Source organism: Oncorhynchus nerka, linkage group LG3 (assembly GCF_034236695.1).
Source record: "Oncorhynchus nerka isolate Pitt River linkage group LG3, Oner_Uvic_2.0, whole genome shotgun sequence".
NCBI lineage: Eukaryota > Metazoa > Chordata > Actinopteri > Salmoniformes > Salmonidae > Oncorhynchus > Oncorhynchus nerka.
Genome location: NC_088398.1, coordinates 72,349,150 through 72,372,004, shown reverse-complemented (window position 1 = coordinate 72,372,004; position 22,855 = coordinate 72,349,150). Strand labels below are relative to the sequence as shown.

Here is a 22,855-nt window from a genome sequence, read left to right as displayed (position 1 = left end):
AAGGTTTGAGGAGTTGATTAATGGATTCAGGTGGGAAGTGCTATGGAAAAACCGTGCACCCGTTGGGTCCCCAGGACCAGGATTAAGAAACACCTGCTCTACATGTCCTTCTCTTCAGCACCAGAAAATGGCATTTCTACAAATGTTATACACCAAAGCTAAACAACTACATTTGAATGTGCAGTGTAAAAAGTTTCTAAAGTATATATAGTTGACTTTCTGTGACAGCCCTCCACCTCAGTGCTTCAGAAAGCAGGGAGGTCATCATTTTCAGACAGTATTACTGTCCTCTCCATCATCTTTTCCACCCATAGAGAAGAGTAGGCAGTCTTGGGTCCACCCAGTCCCGGTCAGCTGCCTTGGACAGCGCTTTCACACGTGCAGCTTCACTAAAACAAACTGAATTCCTACATCTTTCTCCATTCAGTCTTTTCAGTCTCGTCTGTACTCCATTCACTCCCAAATGTTCAAGCAATTTCTCACTTTCACTCTGGTTCTGTCATTTCTTTCCCTTCCCCCGAGTGGGACAGACATCGTTTAGTGAGTTTCCATGGTTACGGTTGGCGTGGTGGTCTCACACACACACACACACACACCTACCTCTACTCACTGGTCAGACTGCAACAAAGTGAGGTAAAATTGTGTAGTAGAATAAAATGCCTGGACACTCACATAGTACAAGATGGAGGAGTTGGCTTGAAATCTGTTGAGATTTAAAATGTTGTCAAGGAATAGGTACAGGCGTTGGAGTAAGTGTCCTATTTTATTTTAATGTAGTCTGTCCCAGGTCCATCTTAACCCCTCCCTCTTTTTGGGCTAACTTACTCAAATCAAATGTATTTATATAGCCCTTCTTACATCAGCTGATATCTCAAAGTCCTGTACAGAAACCCAGCCTAAAAACTCCAAAACAGCAAGCAATGCAGGTGTAGAAGCACAGTGGCTAGGAAAAACTCCCTAGAAAGGCCAAAACCTAGGAAGAAACCTAGAGAGGAACCAGGCTATGAGGGGTGGCCAGTCCTCTTCTGGCTGTGTCGGGTGAAGATTATAACAGAACATGGCCAAGATGTTCAAATGTTCATAAATGACCAGCATGGTCGAATAATAATAATCACAGTGGTTGTAGAGGATGCAACAGGTCAGCACCTCAGGAGTAAATGTCAGTTGGCTTCTCATGCTCTTAGTGATCGGCTATCTCTACTGCACCTGCAGTCTCTAGATGTGACCTTTGACTCGCTCAGGTTCCTACTGTACTACCATCGTTTTGTGACTGGCATGTTTTTCTCTTCCCTTTGTTTATTTCTCACCACTTCAACGGAAGTGCACCAGACTACAGTGTTAATCATGTATTCTCTATGTTACCCCAGGAGAGATGGCAGCATGGTCCCTTCCTCCATGTCCCTGGGCACACAATACAAAGCACAGATAACAAGAGCTTTGATGTACAGCTCAGTTTGTTTAGCACCGTCTGGAAGAATGAGGGTAATGCTGAGGTGAACACTTACGTGTGTGTGTGTGTGTGTGTGTGTGTGTGTGTGTGTGTGTGTTTGTCACAGTGCCAATGTAAAATCAGCCATATTGTCAACCAAAGGGTGAAATACAACACAACCAGCTGGGGCTAACATGGCTCCTGGAGCATCCGCATTGCCTAGCCGGGTGCTAGCATGTTTCCTTTGACGGGCCGGGTTCATGCACGCCGACACGGTCGCCAGTCCGACACATTAGTGAGTCTGGCTTCCGGGTTGTGTCAAGAAGCAGTGCGGCTTGGCAGGGTTGTTTCGGAGGACGCACGGCTCGACCTTTGCCTCTCCCAAGTCCGTATGGGAGTTGCAGCGATGGGACCAATTAGATATCACGAAAAAAGGGGTATCGTAAAATATTTTGGGTTCTCCCCAACTCAAATACATCTGCCACTGTCACACCAGATGCCCATTTCCTTAGATTTCTTAAGGTCATGTGTTTGAATGTAACTTAAAGTAATGGATATCTGAAGTGTATCAATGGCACACAGACAAACACACCAACAATCATAGTGCCTCCCACAAGCAGGGAAGATAACTAGTGACAGTCCAGAAAGGTAAAACAGTTTTGCATATAACAACAAGTACATAATACACATTTGAATCATCCAATACTCAGGAAACATGTTTATGGTATGCTGACATGGCTTAATTCTTTACCTGGGTCAAATTTAAATCCAGTGTAGGGTGTTTCCATGTCTGAAGAGGACCTATAGGCCTATTTGTTTGGAAAGACAGCTGGTCATGGCTGCATCTCACTGTAGCAGGCTGTGTTTTCATGATTTGGATCTCCATTCAACTTTAGTTTACGGTTAATATCACTGGTCTAAATATAGATTGCGTCATGCCTTTATCCATCTGATATTGTGTTTACTGAGCCTACTTGGTACCACTGTTTTGTTCTGTTCACATTCATTTGTTTGCGTTCGCAGTCGTGTCAGTATTCTAAGCCAAACTGCTATTCAGTGTTTTTGTTAAGAGCGCGTGATGACACAGCCGCCAGAGAAGGTAAGGTTAGTGAGCATATAGTGGGAGAATATCAACGGCATACTCCTTTGCGTTCGCTCTCCTCAAAACCCATTGGATGAGAAAACCAGAGTTCTGTCCCCTCTGACCTTCTCCTCCAATGTGTTTTGAGAAGGTGTGGAGGACACGAGTATTGAGATTGTCCCAGGAAGACAATCCGTTTGCACCTCTTATATAGCTCAATGGGGTGATACACTCTGCGTCTGCGTTCTTTGTCAGACCCCACACACGTTTTTTTTATGGATCTGCACAATTCACATGGATGACCAATTGTGATCAAAACAGCGAATATCACCGAAAGGTTTTCATCCATGCACAAGACACCATGTCACCACAGGATTAGCCCTGAGATTATTCTGATTATATACCCTGAGTTAAAGACAAACACATCCCCAGAAGAGAATGATGGAAACATGGGAGGAAATCATGCCCTATGGAAAACCCATCCCTTGAACATCGAGAAGATTACTTACTGGCCATGTTGAACACACACGCTGCACACCCCTCAGGTATATAGGAATGGAAAAGAAACCGTGGAGTAGAACAGAGATCTGCTGGTGTAAGCACCACCGTTAGCTCAGAGGACTAAGCTCAGGGGGGCTGCAGACTGCTCATACTGTACACACTCAGCACACAGAGGAAACGTGATGCCACTGGTCTGCAGTTGCCTGCAGGTTCCCCTCAGCTAACGTTTAACCTCCAATTTCCTACAGGTCAGGATGTGTCCTTTTCACAGTGACTGGCTGCTAAAACACCCGTCAAAACAAACACGTGATGGAATGGATCTCTGATTTAGCAGTAGAGCTAATCCCACCAGTGTCCGATTTAAAATAGGCTTTACAGCGAAAGCACCACAAACGATTACGTTAGGTGACCACCAACTCACAGAAAAACCCAGCCATTTTTCCAGCCAAAGAGAGGAGTCACAAAAAGCACAAAGAGATAAAATGAATCCCTAACTTTTGATGATCTTCATCAGATGACACTCATAGGACTTCATGTTACACAATACATGTATGTTTTGTTTGATAAAGTTCATATTTATATAAAAAAAATCTGAGTTTACATTAGCGTGTGAATTCAACAGAAATACTCATCATAAATGTAGATGAAAATACAAGTTATACACATGGAATTATAGATATACCTCTCTTAATGCAACCGCTGTATCTATTTTTTTTACTTAACGGAAAAACCAAACGATGCAATACTCTGAGACGGCCCTCAGAAAATAAATACAATTATCCGCCATGTTGGAGTCAACAGAAATCAGAACATTATAAATATTCCCTTACCTTTGATGATCTTCATCAGAATGCACTCCCAGGAATCCTAGTTCCACAATACATGCTTGATTTGTTCGATAATGTCCATTATTTATGTCCAAGTAGCTACCTTTGTTAGCGTGTTTAGTACACAAATCCAAACGCTCGTGCAGGTCCATCCAAACGTCGGACGAAAACTTCAAAAAGTTATATTACAGGTTGAAGAAACTTGTCAAACTAAGTATAAAATCAATCTTTAGGGTGTTGTTATCATAAATCTTCAATAAAGTTCCAACCGGAAAATTCCTTTGTGTGTAGAGAAGCCATGGAACGCAGGTCGCTATCATGTGAATTGCGTGTGACCAGCCTTTGGCTCTCTGCCAGACACCTGGCTCATTCAGCTCCCATTCAGCCCCACAACACAGTAGAAGCCTCATTCAAGTTTCTAAAGACGGTTGACATCTAGTAGAAGCCCTAGGAAGTGCAACTTCATCCATATCCCACGGTGAATTCAATAGGGGCTGGGTTGAAAATCGACCAACCTGATTTCTCACTTCCCGTTTGGATTTCTTCTCAGGTTTTTGCCTGCCATATGAGTTCTGTTATACTCTCAGACATCATTCAAACAGTTTTAGAAACTTCAGAGTGTTCTATACAATACTAATATTAATATGCATATATTAATATATATATATTAATATATATATATTAATATATATATATATATATATATATATATGGCGTGATCCTGGACAACACCCTGTCGTTCTCAACTAACATCAAGGCGGTGGCCCGTTCCTGTAGGTTCATGCTCTACAACATCCGCAGAGTACGACCCTGCCTCACACAGGAAGTGGCGCAGGTCCTAATCCAGGCACTTGTCATCTCCCGTCTGGATTACTGCAACTCGCTGTTGGCTGGGCTCCCTGCCTGTGCCATTAAACCCCTACAACTCATCCAGAACGCCGCAGCCCGTCTGGTGTTCAACCTTCCCAAGTTCTCTCACGTCACCCCGCTCCTCCGCTCTCTCCACTGGCTTCCAGTTGAAGCTCGCATCCGCTACAAGACCATGGTGCTTGCCTACGGAGCTGTGAGGGGAACGGCACCTCAGTACCTCCAGGCTCTGATCAGGCCCTACACCCAAACAAGGGCACTGCGTTCATCCACCTCTGGCCTGCTCGCCTCCCTACCACTGAGGAAGTACAGTTCCCGCTCAGCCCAGTCAAAACTGTTCGCTGCTCTGGCCCCCCAATGGTGGAACAAACTCCCTCACGACACCAGGACAGCGGAGTCAATCACCACCTTCCGGAGACACCTGAAACCCCACCTCTTTAAGGAATACCTAGGATAGGATAAAGTAATCCTTCTCACCCCCCTTAAAAGATTTAGATGCACTATTGTAAAGTGGCTGTTCCACTGGATGTCATAAGGTGAATGCACCAATTTGTAAGTCGCTCTGGATAAGAGCGTCTGCTAAATGACTTAAATGTAAATGTAAATTAGCAACTGGTACTGAGGAGCAGGCTGTTTACTCTGGGCACCTTTCATCCAAGCGACTCAATACTGCCCCTGCAGCCATAAGACGTTTTTAAATATTTTTTTATTAAAAAAATCACTTTTATTTAAATCTTGTTCCTGTAGTGTTTATAAACACGCTGGTAAATTGATTAATAACCTTATCCAGATTAAAGGCACTGGTTACAGTGAGAAGCTTTCCTTTTGAGTGCACAGCTTATTCAGGTCCCCAAGAAAGTAGACCTCTGTTTACGTCACATACACTGTCAAGCATTTCACACATTATTTAGATAGACTGTTAGCACTTGGTGGCCAATAGCAACATCCAAAAAGAAAAGGCTTTAGATGTGCCAAGTGAACCTGCAACCACAACACTTCAATAACACATTCTCTAAGCATTACAGGGATATGGCTCTGAATAGATACAGCAACACCTCCCCTATAAGCATTCCAGTCTCTTCTATAGATGTTATATCCTTGTGTTGCTACTTCTGTATCATCAAATTATATGGAATTTTGTTATCAATGTTCATACATGTAAATGATTCTAATCAGTCTGCAACCCAGAGTTGGTAAAGTTCTGGTTTAAATGAAAAAGACAGAATTCCCAGCTTAGAAAAGTAAAATCAATGTTTATTCACGAGAGATCTTCAGTTCATATACAAAGACATTCATTTTATATTCCTTACTTACACACACACACTAACATTAGGAGAGCTATCTTCTCCAGAATTCTCACCACGGTTTGACAGTTCCATTCCCCCCAGATTAGGGGAACCTGGAGGGGTACTCCCTGTCCTATCATACTTTTCTCAGAGTTCTAGCCAGGTCGGTTCAAACACAGTTTAATTGTTCTCTGTGTTTTCTTTAGGCACAAACATACATTTCTCTCTTCCCCAGTCTAACCTAGTTGGATGTATGTTTAACATTTTCATTATTCCTTATATATGCTACATAACCTATAATCCCTAATGGTTACATTTCCGGGTAGAATCATTTAAGTGGGTCCCTGGGGCTGGTACTATGACAGGAGAGGGTTGAAGACGTCTCTGGGGCTGGTACTATGACAGGAGAGGGTTGAAGATGTCTCTGGGGCTGGTACTATGACAGGAGAGGGTTGAAGACGTCTCTGGGGCTGGTACTATGACAGGAGAGGATTGAAGATGTCTCTGGGGATGGTACTATGACAGGAGAGGGTTGAAGACGTCTCTGCGGCTGGTACTATGACAGGAGAGGTTTGAAGACGTCCCTGGGGCTGGTACTATGACAGGAGAGGGTTGAAGACGTCCCTGGGGCTGGTACTATGACAGGAAAGGGTTGAAGACGTCCCAGGGGCTGGTACTATGACAGGAGAGGGTTGAAGACGTCTCTGGGGCTGGTACTATGACAGGAGAGGGTTGAAGACGTCTCTGGGGCTGGTACTATGACAGGAGAGGGTTGAAGACGTCTCTGGGGCTGGTACTATGACAGGAGAGGGTTGGAGACGTCTCTGGGGCTGGTACTATGACAGAAGAGGGTTGAAGACGTCTCTGGGGCTGGTACTATTACAGGAGAGGGTTGAAGACGTCTCTGGGGCTGGTACTATGACAGGAGAGGGTTGAAGACGTCTCTGGGGCTGGCACTATGACAGGAGAGGGTTGAAGACGTCTCTGGGGCTGGCACTATGACAGGAGAGGGTTGAAGACGTCTCTGGGGCTGGTACTATGACAGGAGAGGGTTGAAGACGTCTCTGCGGCATGTACTATGACAGGAGAGGGTTGAAGACGTCTCTGGGGCTGGTACTATCACAGGAGAGGGTTGAAGACGTCTCTGGGGCCTATTCTCTACTACATAAACTATATTGTGAGTGAGTGAGAAGAGAAGAGAGGAGAGCTTTGCCTACACAGACATGGTGTTGTGCAGTCACCGTAGGTGTCAAGAACCAGAGCATATAGCATAACATGAGCATAACATGTGGATGAGATTCTCTTGGCTATGTCTCCCAGGCTGGCTTCAGGAAATTCAGATTAGCATGTGTAACGGAGTCGATTTCTGTACATCTGACAAGCCAAAGCATTCATGAGTCCTGGCACCTGTACTTCAAGGTCTCAGGAAGTAGACATCACTGCTCGATGCTAACTTAACCAAAAGTGCTACATATGCAAATGAGAGACTCCATAATGGTAAGTAAAAATTGTCTCTTGTTCTCTCTTACTCTGCCCCTCTTCTTTCTCCAGTAATATAAAGTGCTGTTGACTCTTTCACCGTGTGCTTAACCTTCTCTTTGTACCTCCTGCTCTTCTCTCCTCCACAGCTGCTCTGAATAGCTGAATTATTCTCTTTGATGAAGAACAACCCAATGGCACCAGAGTGACAGTACAGGGAGAATGAGAAAGACAGAATGTGAAGAGAGAACTATTTGGAGTGAAAAAAGTGGGTTTACTTCATTACACTACCATATCCACCTGCTGGTCATTGGCATGCCACAAGACTGCTTATTTTTTTCTCTCTCTCTCCCTCTACACACAGAGACAGTCAATGTGGCTGCCATGGCCTTTGGCCTGGTGTGCTGCAGGTATATGCTGGGGGTGAGTCACTTCTCTCCTGCTTGCCTTGCCCAAGCGTGCTTGTGTTATATAAGCCCTGCTCTGACGTCGTGACAATGCTCCCAGCCCCAGGAAGTAAGGTTGATGCACAATCAGAGGAGAGAAACGGAAGCAGCCTGTGTAAATAGGATCATCTCTGGCCCAAGACTAAAAATCACACGGTCACGACCGGCTGACACAGCATTAACCAGTGTGTGCGTGTGTGTGAGCCTGACATTTTCTTGGTCAGGACAAACCTCCTGACACTACCAACTATGACACATTGTCACACACCAACACCAAATAAAAGATATGTTCTTTTAGAAAATGGAAGCCAAAACAACCCATCGCTAGGCACCAGAAGTGTTTCTATTTTCCCAAACAGGCAGAATGCTGATGTCACTCCTTCCACACACACCAACATTCAACAGGCATCTGCTTGTGCGTAGCCATGTATTTGTTTGGCCCTGGTAATCTTGTTAGGACCCCAGTCACCCTTAAGCCATCCATCTCATAAATAAAACAGTTTCATAGTGCACCCTCTGTGTTTGTGCGTGCGTGTGTGTGAGAGAGAATTAACACTGCGGCATACTGCAGTATTGGTGGGTACTAATAGAGGGGAGAAGGGGTTCTTTGACACTAACCAATTGAGACCAATCCAGAGGAAATGTGATACGTGATAAATCAGTAACTGCTTTAACCAATGGCACACTATGAACTCGGATGAAGAACAATTACACACAGAAGGCATATTATATGAATTGATTGACAGGTGATGTTAAATATCACATCACAGCTCAAGGTTTCCTCTAGCTAGAGCGATGCCGAGATGGGTGATTGGGTAGTTCAGTCAGAACTTCTCAGTGGCCTAAGAGACACATTCTAAACTGTTAAAAGCACAGTCCTAACTGGTGGAAATCTCTAGGGGCTCCATTGATATTATAAGGTAGTATTTTAAAACTGTAATCTAGTGCTATAGGGTAGTTCTACCAGTCTTACCAGAGAAAAGATCAGGGATAGGTTAGGATATAGCAGCAACCTCTGACCGTGAGAGCGGTGTCACCATCAGGGCTATGTGAGCCATGCATGGACAGGGGAACAGAGGATCACATCTTACACAGTAATGGGGAAGTAGTTGATTCTCTCTCTCCATACCGTTTTTTATTTTTTTATCCATTTGAATATTTGTAACTACTTTTTAAGTACATACCTGCAGTCAACTTGTGCAATTCGTTAAGAGAAAGCAGATCGAAGTCCCCAGGCACACAACAACGAGACCGGAGCCTTGCTAGTAACTCACTGTTACGCAGCACGCAACATGTGATCAAGTTATTTATTTAACTAGGTAAGTCAGTTAAGAACAAATTCTTATTTACAATGACGGCCTACCAGGGAACAGTGGGTTAACTGCCTTGTTCAGGGGCAGAATGACAGATTTTTACCTTGTCAGCTGGGGATTTGATCCAGCAATTGGCTTTGGGGATGACCAGTGAAATATACCGGCTGGAGCGCGTGCTACGGGTGGGTGCTGCTATGGTGACCAGGGAGCTGAGATAAGGCAGGGCTTTACCTAGCAAAGACTTATAGATTACCTGGAGCCAGTGGGTTTGGCGACGAATATGAAGCGAGGGCCAGCCAACGAGAGCATACAGGTCGCAGTGGTGGGTAGTATATGGGGCTTTGGTGACAAAATGATGGCACTGTGATAGACTGCATCCAGTTTGCTGAGCAGTGTTGGAGGCTATTTTGTAAATGACATCGCCAAAGTCAAGGATCGGCAGGATAGTCAGTTTTACAAGGGTGTGATTGGCAGCATGAATGAAGAATTCTTTGTTGCGAAATAGGAATCCAATTCTTGGTTTCCATTTAGATTGGAGATGTTTAATATGAGTCTGGAAGGAGAGTTTACAGTCTAACCAGACACCTAGGTATTTGTTGTTGTCCACATATTCTAAGTCAGAACCGTCCAGAGTAGTGATGCTGGTCGGGCAGGCAGGTGCGGGCAGCGATCGGTTGAAGAGTATGCATTTAGTTTAACTTGCAATTAAGAGCAGTTGGAGGCCACGGAAGGAGAGTTGTCTGCATAGAGGTGGATCAGAGAATCACCAGCAGCAAGAGCGACATCATTGATGTATACAGAGAAAAGAGTCGGCCCGAGAATTGAACACTTTGGCACCCCCACAGAGACTGCCAGAGGTCCGGACAACAGGCCCTCCGATTTGACACACTGAACTCTGAGAAGTAGTTGGTGAACTAGGCGAGGCAGTCATCTGAGAAACCAAGGCTGTTGAGTCTGCCGATAAGAATGTGGTGATTGACAGAGTCGAAAGCCTTGGCCAGGTCGATGAATACAGCTGCACAATACTGTCTTTTATCGATGGCGGTTATGATATTGTTTAGGACCTTAAGCGTGGCTGAGGTGCATGACCAGCTCGGAAACCAGATTCCATAGCGGAGAAGGTACGAAATGGTTGGTGATCTGTTTGTTAACTTGGCTTTCAAAGACCCTAGGCAGGGCAGGATAGATATAGGTCTGTAACAGTTTGACCGCGGCAGCTTTCCAATCTTTGGGAATCTCAGACGATATGAAAGAGAGGTTCAACAGGCCAGTAATAAGGTTTGCAACAATTGCGGCGGATCATTTTAGAAAGAGGGTCCAGATTGTCAAGCCCGGCTGATTTGTAGAGGTCCAGATTTTGCAGCTCTTTCAGAACATTGGCTATATGGATTTGGGTGAAGGAGAAATGTTTGAGGCTTGGGCAAGTTGCTGTGGGGGGTGCAGGGCTGTTAATCGGGGTAGGGGTAGCCAGGTGGAAAGCATGGCCAGCCGTAGAAAAATGCTTATTGAAATGGTCAATTATCGTGGATTTATCGGTGGTGACAGTGTTTCCTAGCCTCAGAGCAGTGGGCAGCTGGAAAGGTGCTTTTATTCTCCATGGACTTTACAGTGTCCCAGAACTTTTTAGAGTTTGTGCTACAGGATGTAAATTTCTGTTTGAAAAAGCTAGCCTTTGCTTTCCTTAACTGCCTGTGTATATTGGTTCCTAACTTCCCTGAAAAGTTGAATATCGCAGGGGCTATTCGATGCTAATGAAGTAAGCCACAGGTTGTGCTTTGCAAGTGTGCATTTGATTAGCTAATTAAGTAACTAGTTAACCACATAGCTAGATAACTGACTTCTTCCAAAATCAATCTTCGCAAGGTAACATCAGAGAATCCCCTCCTGGATCAAGAGCCTTGCTGTCTAATATTTGTTTAGTGTGTACAGAAAACTGAGTTGCATTTTTTAAAAACTTGTATAACTTTGAGATGGGTTGTCTGTCCTGCAAACACTTTAGATCAGAGACTATTAAAATGTTCACAATGCACTCATTAGCATTCTATATGGGATTTAAATGTGCTTGTTAGCATTGCTAACTTTCAGCTCACATAAACTCACCGGGGTTTGAAAATAATCACCCCTTGTATTCAGAGCCGGTATTACCGTATATCCCGGTATGACAATCTAGATACCGCCCAAACCTACTTCTCTCTCCCATCCCACTCTCTCCACAATGGCAGTCCAGCTCCATGAGGGTTTAACCTCTCCTCAGAACACCCTGGGAATCTGGGTTATCTGAACTTGACTCAAGCCAGGAGGCAGAGAGGGAATCACGGCATCATGCTACTGCTGGCAACACGCCTGCTCTCTGTGACCGGCTGCTTTAGCCTTGCACTAACATATGACTGCTGCGCCTGCCGCTTCTGGGGGCGTAACACTGGTACCCCAAGTTGACAGGAACTTTGACAACTTTCACAGAACGGAAGTGTCAATGAGTTGTCAGCGAGAGTGCACAAATAGTAGGGAATTAAATGATGCCTTTGTATTTAATTATCAACTCGCATACAGGCTAAAACTAGGACAGCAGGCAAACACACACAGAGAATCCCACCACCCACTGTATTTCCAGTGACCAGATAGCAAGCTAAGGGAATCCAAAACTTGATGCAGTGATATTACTGAACTGCTTCGGTCAGATGTGTGTGTTTGTTTCAGACGAGGTCATGAACTGAGGTCTGTACCGCTCTCGTTCTCTCACTCAGAGGGGTGTTGGGTTTCACCCCTCGCCCCAAAGTGCCAATTTTCACCAGGGTAATTTGAAGCCAGCCATGCAGACTGGGAGATGGCGCGGGAGTGCCATCCACCCTTAATTACTCTTTAACGAGCACTTCTGAGGGTTCTTTTGTCTGTCTGGGGGGAGAGGGTGAAGTGAGGAAGGTGAGAAAGAGGGAGAGTGGCAGTGGTGTGAACTCATTGTCCCAACAGAAATCCTGCCCCCAGCCCCCCTGGTCCCAGCTCCCCCCCACCCCCTGGTCCCAGCCCTGTGGAGTGTCTCTAAAGCTATACACTGGAGCTGTATTTCATGTGTTCATGATGAACTAAGTTAACTGATTGGATGAGAGTCACTGAAACATTGTCCCTTCTCTTTCCCACGTCCTCCATCTCCCCCAGCATCCATGGGAAAGATGGGTCTTTTAAAAGGGCCTGTTTTAAGGGCCTTACAGAACCATATGGGGCTGGGGTCAGGGCTTGTGGACGGGGAGTGGATGGTCCATGAAAGAGACATACCAATATACCAATGTACCAGTGCCATCTCCCCCTCCCCTCTATCTGTCCCCCTCTCTGTCCGTATCTGCAGCCCAGAACAGGATTAGGCTGGGTGCCCAGTGGTGACACTAGTCTGTTGGAGCTGAGCTGACAGACTGTTGGTTCAGTTGTTGGCTGCAAGCGGAGTGAGGACCTGAGAGAGGGAAGGGAGGATGGGAGCGTTGAGACAGAAGTGAGATAAAAGGCTTAAAATTAGTGAGAAGGAGAACAAGAGTGAGTGAGGAAAAATGGGAGAGCTGGTACACCGTGTAATGAAATGGAGAAAGAAAAGGCTGTAGAATCATCTCTGATGAGAGAGGGCAGAAATAGAAGGGTCAGCCAGAGGACAAAGTCTCCTTGGACTGTCCGTGTCGGATAACTCTTAAAAAGAGTGCCAAGCGTTTTTGATGATTATGTACCGTGTGCCTAAAATGACATGCATCTCTTCAACATTTGCTCTCACTATAAGTAGGATTGCAATGTGTATGCGGAGATATATGTGGCTCTCACCCCATAAAGATGTTATGTCTGTTCTCATCAATACCATTTCAATAGGTTTCCTACGGAGGATTGACAGGATCATTTAAAACAGATTCACATTCATCATTCTCTGATGTGTGAACCTCCAAACATCTTTGTGGTACCATTTTAAATGTCCGTTTTATTCCCACTTTAGCACTTATCAGCCAAAACATGACACCCACCCTGTATTCAAGAGGAAGTTGTGTCTCAACCGATGGAGGTCACACCTCAGATGATGTAAAATAGGGTTTTAGGTACAACATATGCATTGCCTCATAAGGATGTTGCGAATTTTCGCAGCTTTTTGTTAAAAATCGCGCAACATTTCAGCGCCCTGCTATTCATGCCAGGAATATAGTATATTCATATGATTAGTATGTGTGGATAGAAAACGCTCAGACGTTTCCAAAACTGTTTAAATCACGTCTGTGGCATTTACAGAACGTGCGTTTCATCGAAAAGTGCATGAAAATCTGTTCACTGAAAATGGAAAAATATATTCTTCCGCGACTACAGGCAATTGTTCAAAGCGAACAGAATTAAATAGAGACGAGTTTTCATTGGCTACAGCTTCCACAGGTTGTCTAGAGTCACGTCATTCGTTTCGCAATTGATTCTTGGTCTAACCGAAACAAGGGAACTTTTCCTACTGTCCCCGCCCAGATTTTTCTTCGACCGTTTCAAGACATCTTTTTCTCCACGGACAAGCTAAACATTTCACATCGCCTCCTGAGGTATTTTATCGCTTATTAACGTGTACTAATACCTAAAGTTGCATTACAAAAGTATTTCGAAGTGTTTTGTGAAAGTTTATCGTCGACTTTTTGAATTTTAAAAAATGACGTTACGTTATAAAATGCTAATTTTTTTCTTTACTCGCAACGTATTCGTAGCTCGATATCTAGGCTATATATGGACCGATTTAATCGAAAAAAGACCCTAAATGATGTTTATGGGACATCTAGGAGTGCCAAGAAAGAAGCTCGTCAAAGGTAATGAATGTTTTATATTTTATTTCAGCGTTTTCGTTTGCGACGGCTAACGCAAAATCTGTCGTTTTAGGTGACGGTGCAGTATTTTGAGGGTGCATGGTATCAGATAATAGCTTCTCATGCTTTCCCCGAAAAGCATTTTACAAATCTGACTTGGTGGATAGATTCACAACGAGTGTAGCTTTAATTCAGTACGTTGTATGTGTGTATTAATGAAAGTTTGAGTTTTATCAAAAACTATACGTGGCGCACTTGAAATTTCCGCTGATTTGATCCCCACAGCGAGAGCACTTCTCTAACAAGTTGATAAAACAAAACAAAAATATTTTTTCTATTAACATTTTTTTTATTTAAAATTTTAAACGTTTGACAACCCTGTTTGTCCGCTTTTAAATTATATCTCAACTGTTTATCATTTCCAGGGATGAAGACATGAAAGTCTCATGGTATGGTTGGTTGTGCTAAATAGGTTCACTTTGAGCACCTTTATCTATTGAATGTTTTGGTATTCAGGTCCAAAAAGTCACTTTCTGAGCACTTCTACAACAGGCAAATACGTATGGAAGGTTTTGTTCAAATCGAAAAGGGGTGCAGTCAAAAAGTGATTGAATTCAAATGGATTTACCCTGTAACTGCTGCCACGATTAACGGCTGTCCGTTTCCTGATTAGAGGGAGAATAACAATGAGCTAACCTTTGGACCTACCATCCCTCATTACATAATATTATCTCCAACCATCTGGGTCTGTGTCCATCTAGTCCTCTATTGGGCAGATTAACATTTTGCAGTAGGAGAAAGAGCAGAGAGTTTAGGACCAGCTATTGTGCTACCAAATCAGTGGTGTTGTGAATGGGTGGTTTTACAACATGGCTTCTTTTCTCTAACAAGCACAACAGATGAGTAATGATGACGTCTTGGTGATTCTGGGTCAGTTTTACACGTCACAGTGGAAGTCACTATTTATTGTGTAGCCTAGCTATAAATGTGGATGATTACACATATTCTAGTTCTACAGGATGGCCAGTCAGAAAATTGTCAAACGTATAACATATGATAAAACAATATGTTTGAGTGGAATGAGAAACCACTAAATATCAAGGGATGGGCTATGGGCTTGCAAGGCTCCACCATGTCTTCAACACTATAATTATAGCCTTTTTAGAGAGACATTCAAGTCTATTTAGGTCAGTGTTCCAAAGAGAACAAGAAACTGTTATAGATATACAGATCTGAAACACTGAGATGGAGAAAGAAACTGTTATAGATATACAGATCTGAAACACCGAGATGGAGAAAGAAACTGTTATAGATATACAGATCTGAAACACCGAGATGGAGAAAGAAACTGTTATAGATATACAGATCTGAAACACCGAAATGGAGAAAGAAACTGTTATAGATATACAGATCTGAAACACCGAGATGGAGAAAGAAACTGTTATAGATATACAGATCTGAAACACCGAGATGGAGAAAGAAACTGTTATAGATATACAGATCTGAAACACTGAGATGGAGAAAGAAACTGTTATAGATATACAGATCTGAAACACTGAGATGGAGAAAGAAACTGTTATAGATATACAGATCTGAAACACAGATGGAGAGAGAAACTGTTATAGATATACAGATCTGAAACACTGAGATCAAGACAGAGAAACGTATATAGAGAGATCTGAAACACAGATATGAAGAGAGAGGAACTGTTAGATATATACACAGTGGGGACAACAAGTATTTGATAACCTGCAAAATCGGCAGTGTTTCCTACTTATAAAGCATGTAGAGGTCTGTAATCTTTTATCATAGGTACACTTCAACTGTGAGAGACGGAATCTAAACAAAAATCCAGAAAATCACATTGTATGATTTTAAGTAATTTAAGTATTTCGTTTGACTGCCCATTACTGCTTATGACTTATTAATCATCAGTTATTCACATTGCTGATGACTATTTCATTCCAAGTCGTCACCTCACCTCTACAGAGTCGTCACCTCACCTCTACAGAGTCGTCACCTCACCTCTACAGAGTCGTCACCTCACCTCTACAGAGTCGTCACCTCACCTCTACAGAGTCGTCACCTCACCTCTACAGAGTCGTCACCTCACCTCTACAGAGTCGTCACCTCATCTCTACAGAGTCGTCACCTCATCTCTACAGAGTCATCACCTCATCTCTACAGAGCTGCTGCCTATGCTGTCTGACAATACCACTATTTTAGTAGTTCCTCAAAGTAAATAAGGCATACTTTTGTGACTGCTTAATACCAACTATAAATCACTTAGATCATGTATTATCAGGTTCACAAAGCAACTGCTTCCCATTCCTCTCAATCATGTGTTCTCTTCTCTAGTGTCTGCACCGCACAGACCAGACAATCCCTGGTTTTCAGATAACTTGGCAGAATGAATTAGAAATACATCTCTTGGGCTCAAGCTAGACATACAAATGCTCCGGTTGACTGGGCCTCCTTCAGAGCGCTAAGAAACAAATGCACAGGATTGATCAGGAAGTCCAAATCAGATTACTATTTAAATGCAGTCACAGAGAACCTAAACAATCCTACCAAGTTCTGGAAGCGAATCAAATCAGTGTCAGGTTCTAATGTATCTTCTGGCCTTCCTGGCCATTAACAATGGATTCTAATGTATCCTCTGACCTTCCTGGCCATTAACGATGGATTCTAATGTATCTTCTGACCTTCCTGACCATTAACGATGGATTCTAATGTATCCTCTGACCTTCCTGACCATTAACGATGGATTCTAATGTATCCTCTGGCCTTCCTGGCCATTAACGATGTATTCTAATGTATCCTCTGACCTTCCTGACCATTAACGATGGATTCTAATGTATCCTCTGACCTTCCTGACCATTAACGATGGATTCTAATGTATCCTCTGACCTTCCTGACCATTAACGATGGATTCTAATGTATCCTCTGACCTTCCTGACCATTAACGATGGATTCTAATGTATCCTCTGACCTTCCTGACCATTAACAATGGATTCTAAGGTCTCCTCTGGCCTTCCTGGCCATTTAATGATGGATTCTAAGGTCTCCTCTGGCCTTCCTGACCATTTAATGATGGATTCTAATGTATCCTCTGACCTTCCTGACCATTAACGATGGATTCTAATTTATTCTCTGACCTTCCTGACCATTAACAATGGATTCTAATGTATCCTCTGACCTTCCTGGTCGTTTAATGATGGATTCTAATGTATCCTCTGACCTTCCTGACCATTTAATGATGGATTATAATGTATCCTCTGACCTTCCTGACCATTAACAATGGATTCTAATGAAGTGAAGGATAAAGCCAATATTGTAGGGTTTTTTAACAAGCACTTCACTTTGGTTCAGTTTTTGATAATGGTGGGGCCCAGGACTCTAATGTAAGCTCTGTTACAGTCAACTATGATATAGTCCCTCATGTCAACCATTTTAACCTTGAGCCTGTTCTGTTTCTTATACTGAGGTCAATAAAGGCAATAGACACTAAAAAGTCTGCAGGTCCAGACAACCTGGATCCCTACCTCTTAAAAATAGCAGCTGGTATTATTACTGAACCTATATAGGCTCACATGTTCAACTTGAGTCTCTTGACCAATTCCATACCCAACATTTGGAAATCAGCTTGTCTTCCCACTGCTAAAGGGTGGAGAACCCTCAGATGCTAATAACTAACCATTGTCCTCTCTCTAAAGCTCTATCCTGGCCAAAATCTATTAATCCCTAGTGAACTCACAATTAAAAAACTTAATTGAAAAGAACATACTGAGCGCGGTTCAGTCTGGCTTTAGATCGGGGCACAGCACCACAACTGCAGCTATGGCCGTGGCAAATAACATACTGAGCAGGGTTCAAGTCAGGCTTTAGATCGGGTCACAGCACCACAATTGCAGCTATGGCAGTGGCAAATGACATCAATAATGCACTTGATAAAAATCAACATTGTGCTGCTTTGTTGGTGGATTTATCAAAGGCCTTTGATTCAGTTGACCATGAATTGTTGCTAGCGACAGACTCTGAAACATTGGTCTCAGTGAAGGGGCAGTAAATCTTTCTGACAGAGCACAATATGTATATACAGACAATCACAAGTCTAGCTGTCTAGAGATTAGAGGTGTGCCTCAGGGTTCCATTTTAGCTCCTGTGTTGTTCTCAATTTGTATTAATGATTTGGGAAATGGGATGCAACCAGCAAAGTTCATCTATATGCATATGACACAGTCATATATTAATGTGCTCCTTCTCTGGTTCAGGCTGTTGAAGAGCTCCACACTGCTTTTCAGTCACTGCAGGCCTCCCTTTATGGTCTAAATTCATGACCTTTACCAGAGCTAGAACTCTGCCAAAGGTTAGCATTGTCACATATGGTGGCTTATCCATTGAAAAAGTGTTATCCTACAAATACCTAGGTATTTGGTTGGATGACAAGTTGTCATTTAAAGTTCATGTGGATAATCTTGTGACAAAGCTTAAATTGAACATTTATTTTCGTAATAAGGCTTGCTTCCCGCTTATGACTAGAAAGAAGCTTGTTCAGGCCACTTTTCTCTCTGTAATTGATTATGGTGACTTGTTGTATATGCATGCAGACTCCTCTGTCTTACAGAGACTGAACTCTGTTTATCATGCATCCTAGCGCTTTATTACAAATGCCAAATCACTCACCCAGCATTGCACCTTGTACCGAATGGTAGGTTGGACCTCACTTTATATGCGCAGAAAGATACATTTGTATGCGTTCATCTACAAAGCCCTTTTGGGTAAACTCCCTCTTTACCTCTGTAGTCTGGTCTCCTTCACCACCAGCAGTTACCATACCCGGTCTGCTTGGTGGTTGCTACTTAAAGTCCCCAGGACATTCACAGTATTAGGCAAGACTACCTTCTCTTCTTGTGCATCAAAGGCATGGAATAGTCTACAATCCATGCTTCATCTAGATATGTTAGTGCCACTGAATTCATTTAAAATATTGATAGAAATCTTACAGAGGAGTGTAAATGCTTTTTTTTAGGCTGGATCATGTTGTTGTATGTTTTAATGATGTAATGTATTGATTGTTGCTACCTTCTTGGCCAGGTCTCCCTTGAAAAAGAGACTCTGGGTCTCAGTGGACTTTTCCTGGTTAAATAAAGGTGAAATAAAAAGGTTAAATAATTTGGAGGCTGGACACTGATCACGAGTCAGATTTAGTCTATTTGAACAGACATTTGAAGATGTGAAGATCACGTAAGGATATTTATTGAAATCAGTTAATTTTATATACGGATCCATAAATGATCAGATAATGACTACAGATATTATAAATTTCCGAAAGTGGATTTGTTCATGCCTAAGTATAAAGGCTTAGATATGTCAGCATGTTGAAACATATGTATTTGTAGAACATTTTGATATCGTAATAGGGTAAGTGGGTGCACGCGCATCAGGCGCTTGTCTTGAAGGGAGCTCATCCCAGATAGCTCCCTGGACTCATAAGGTAGCAGGGAGATTTCTACGGTCCGGATTGGATGCATGTAGAAACTGTCCCATTACGGAGAATATCCAAGCTCCATATGAAATTAAGAACATGCGTATCCGGATAAATATAGCTATCACCTGATATTGACCCTTTTCTCCCAGTGCATTTTATTTGAAATCAATGACAGCAAGGTACATAATTGTTACCCAGAAATGATTTGATATTGAGGTAAAAAAAAAAAACAGCTGCATTGGACCTTTAACAACAAGCCTACAGAGAATGACAAAACCTGCATTTTACATACCGGTCATTGCAACGGCAGCCAACCATGTCCCGTAAAAACTGGGTTGCCATGGTGACCTACCTCTCAGAGGGGTGTATGTGCTAGGTGCGGCCCAAAACTACACCTGACCCACTGTCCCGCTGACTGTCCCAGATACAGAACCTTCATCCGCATCACATAAAACTGATCTGATAAGGACAAAAAAAAGCTGATAAGCTAAATTTCCTTATGAGTCTGTTAATCAGTGGAACAGTTTCATATTGCTGTCCACAGCACAGAGCTAAAAGTGTTAGTTCTGCCATTTATGTGACATTTGCAGCACCGGTAAAAAAAATGGGATTAATTCCTGAGTGTAAAGTACAATATCTCTCGATGGTACCACTTCACACCTCTGAAAGCCTGATGGAATAACATACTGTGGAGTAACCACTGCTGTGGAGTGGTGGTGTGAGTGAGTTCATTTGCATATAGGTCAGCCTTGGGCTGAGTGATGGTTTCTAAACAGTAGCCTAGTAGACAAAAGAGTTGTGGATTATAAATTCTATTTCTTTAGTTGTTTCTGTCATTGCTCTTTTGTCTGGACTGTGTTTGAAAGAAGTTCATTAACCATTCTTCCAGACTGCACTACAGGTTACTACTGTATGTAATCCCTGTTGGCGATCGTAGACTACAATGTGAAGCTCCTTTTTTTCTGGCAACAAAATATAATTTTCCTCAATGTGTGATAAAGGTTTGCAATGAAGATGGTTTAATTGTCTAAGCAAAATGTTCATACCAACGGATATGAGATGTGTGCGGGAATCTAGGTTTTGATTGGATTGTAGACTAATTGTGGGAAAAGGTTATTGGCTACGGGATAGCATTTAGCAGTTCTCCACTTGATGAAACCTGAAAACCACAAATAGACAAAACTGAAAGTAAGAGCAACTCTTAAAGAAAAACAGCCTACAATGCAAACCAGACAATATTTGGTTTCAAACAGTCCAAGCACAAGAGATTCATTTGTATGAGTCGAATGTGACATTTACACGATATACTCTACTAGCATATTGCAGCCTACTTCTAATAATAAGTGTATTATTTCATGTAAAAAATACAAAAAAAAATGCATTCCCGTTAACCATATTTAAACAATCCTGTAAAAACGCACATATAGCCTAACAACTGTACCGCCAGTGGGTGGACACGACGAAACAGTGACTGAAAGAATCAGAAAGTGACGTTTAGTTTAGTGTTCTGACAAAATGGTCCATGAATATATTGTCCACGTCTAGGCCTTGTAACAAACGATAAATAGGCTTCTCTGTATAATGTTTATAACCACTGACTTGTCATGGTTCGCAATGCTACATTTGTGAAAATAAAATGCAGCGACTATAGGCTATAGTTCACGCCACAAACATCACCCGGGGCGACCACACCAACTTTACGCTCAGTTAATTATTTTCTTACCTTTGTGTTCACTCCAACGAGAACGGGGACTGACGAAGCACACACACTCGAACGAGAACGAAAATAAACCGTTTCCACAAACCAGTCGAGTCGTAAGCAAAAGCGCAAAATAATTAAATCACGTACTTTCTTTGATTTCTCAAAACAATTCCTTTCACGTAGCTGCCTCCACCTCAATTCACTCGACCTAGTGACGTCACCGCTGCCAAACCAGGCTTGCAGGGGGGTTGTTGCGTTCATGGCTAAATGGGATACTTAAAACTTGTGTCTATATATATATATATATATATAACAAAATACATTTTATATATATTTATATACAGTACCAGTCAAAAGTTTGGACACAACTACTCATTCCAGGGTTTTTCTGTATTTTATTATTTTATTCATTGTAGAATAATAGTAAAGACATCAAAACTATGAAATAACACATGTGGAATCATGTAGTAACCAAAAAAGTGTTAAACAAATCAAAATATATTTTATTTAAAATAGCCACCTTTTGCCTTGATGACAGCTTTGCACACTCTTGGCATTCTCTCAACCATCTTCATGAGGTAGTCACCTGGAATGCATTTCAATTAACAGGAATGCATTTCAATTAACAGGTGTTAACTGTCGCCGACAGAGAGGGCTGCCGTGCTTCTATCTCTTAGGAAAATTGGCACTATTTAGTTTTTTATGTGTTATTTCTTACATTATTAGCCCAGATTTGTTTTTGGTGTTATTACATAGAGCAGAACTATTGCATATCAGAGTGACAGTAACTCACTAGCACTACCAGCATTACGACCAGGAATACGACTTTCCGGAATTGGATCCTTTGTTCGTAGGAGGTGTGCACACCACCCACTGCTTCTGAGTATATTACTCGCTAATTTCCAGTCTCTGGAAAATAAAGTTGACGAGCTCAGGGCAAGGATTTCTTTCCAGAGAGACATCAGGGATTGTAATATACTCTCTCGGGATATACTGTCTGAATAAGTCCAGCCAGCTGGGTTCCCAGTTCATCGCGCAGACAGGAATAAATATCTCTCCGGGAAGAAGAAGGGCAGGGGTGTATGTTTCATGATTAAGGACTCGTGGTGTGATAGTGATAACATACAGGAACTTAATAAGTCCTTTTGTTAACCCGACCTAGAATACCTCACAATCAAATGCTAACCGTATAACCTCCCAAGATAATTATCTTTGGTTATAGTTACAGCCGTATATATCCCCCCTCCGATACCACGACAGCCCTCAAAGAATTTCACTGGACTTTATGCAAACCACATATCCTGAGGCCGCATTTACTGTAGCTGGGGATTTTAACAAAGTAAATTAGAGGAAAATAATGTTGAAATTCTATCAACATATTGACTGTAGTACTCACTCTGCTAAAACACTCGACCACTGCTACTCCAACTTCCGGGATGCCTACAAGGCCCTCCCCTGCCCTACTTTCGGCAAATCTGTCCATGACTCCATTTTGCTCCTCCCTTCCTATAATCAGAAACTCAAACAGGAAGTACTCGTGCTAAGAACTATTCAACGCTGGTCTGACCAATCGGAATCCACACTTCAAGATTGTTTTGATCATGCAGACTGGGATATGTTCCGGTTAGCCTCCG

General features: G+C 42.6%; 1 protein-coding gene across 1 annotated transcript in view; it reads right to left on the bottom strand.

Moving 5' to 3' along the window:
• nck2a (NCK adaptor protein 2a) overlaps window positions 1-21,451 on the bottom strand; it is a 47,647-nt gene extending 26,196 nt beyond the window's left edge. The window contains exon 1 of the mRNA XM_029644361.2: window positions 21,243-21,451. The gene's annotated coding sequence lies outside the window, so the exon portion shown is untranslated. The remainder of the gene's footprint in view (window positions 1-21,242) is intronic.
• Between the last annotated feature and the right edge of the window lie 1,404 nt (window positions 21,452-22,855).